Genomic DNA, 1,108 nt, shown 5'->3' with positions numbered 1-1,108 from the left:
CTCTCACCTATCTCACTTAAGATGCATTTTGAACAACCATGTTCAGTACACATATTATTTCTCTCATTAAAGGGCCTATTACTTTGGTGCCTAAATTAAGAAAGAATACAACGAATAGAATGGGCATAGCTAACTTTTCTGCTGCTGTGTATCAGTTGAGCTTGCATGGCCACTTCCCAGACCTGACAATGCTTCTTGTTTTCCTTATTAATTCTGTTGTTGTGACTTTATTTTCAGTGCTGAGGAGGAAACCCACGACCTCCCACACTGGCTGGGAGGTACTCTACTGAGCCATACTGCCAGCCCAGTCTGGGCCTTGTAATGCCCTACTGTACTGTTAAAATACAACAGTGAAACAGACAACACACAAACGAAATAAGCTAACAGTAACTGGGAAAGACTTTAACAAATACTTCCTACAGGCTCTGCGCTTCTATTTATGTCATCACCAAGGGCAATGGAACTGAAGTTGAAAGAGAGAGAGAGAGAGAGAGAGAGAGAGAGAGAGAGAGAGAGAGAGAGAGCGCCAGCTAGCAGTGATGCACTCTTTCAGGGTCACATTTACAAACGTGACTGAGGACCACAAGGTTTGACGCTTTGGGGTTTTAAAACAAATTTAGACAGGTCATATGAGAATTGTCAGGACATTAGACTAGTTCTCTGTTTCAACCAGAATGCGGTCACCGTGCCTCGTCGGTGGCCAGGCCAGGCTAAGGGGCTCCTGCAGCCGGTTTCTGAGCACTTCTTTAATGAGCACTTAATATTTGGCTAAGTATTTTTCCCTCTTTGACCAAGTTTCAGGCGGTGGAGCTCACTAGATTCCCACTAGATTCTCGGGGTGGGGGGACGTGGGGGGTGGAGGGATGGAATTGCCATTACCGATCCAGCGCTCTCCGGAAACAGTAATTCCAGCCCTGAAGAAACTGTCTTCCAACTCCAGCCCTAACCCCTGCGGAGGCGCACAGGAGGGCCGCGGCCGCGGGTGGGTGCCCAGCGCGCGGCGGAGCCCACGGCCTTCCGGGGCGTCTTCCCGGGGTCCTGATAAGGACACGCGCCCGGGGGCCGCCGAGGCGGCTCTCGCGGCGTGCGTGCGGCCCTCGGCGGCGTG

At 51.0% G+C, this 1,108-nt stretch overlaps 1 protein-coding gene across 2 annotated transcripts in view; it reads left to right on the top strand.

Annotated features, from left to right (window-relative positions):
- The first annotated feature begins 924 nt into the window (after nucleotides 1–924).
- The window catches only part of Lpgat1 (lysophosphatidylglycerol acyltransferase 1), a 76,687-nt gene continuing 76,503 nt past the window's right edge, over nucleotides 925–1,108 (top strand). The window contains exon 1 of one of the 2 annotated variants that reach the window (XM_023710295.1): nucleotides 925–982. The gene's annotated coding sequence lies outside the window, so the exon portion shown is untranslated. The remainder of the gene's footprint in view (nucleotides 983–1,108) is intronic. The other variant, XM_004626844.3, reaches the window with a different exon arrangement.

Source organism: Octodon degus, unplaced genomic scaffold (assembly GCF_000260255.1).
Source record: "Octodon degus isolate 3935 unplaced genomic scaffold, OctDeg1.0 scaffold00017, whole genome shotgun sequence".
In the NCBI taxonomy this organism is placed as follows: Eukaryota; Metazoa; Chordata; class Mammalia; order Rodentia; family Octodontidae; genus Octodon; species Octodon degus.
Note: the sequence above shows the minus strand (reverse complement) of the source record. Positions and strands in the feature narration are given on the sequence as shown.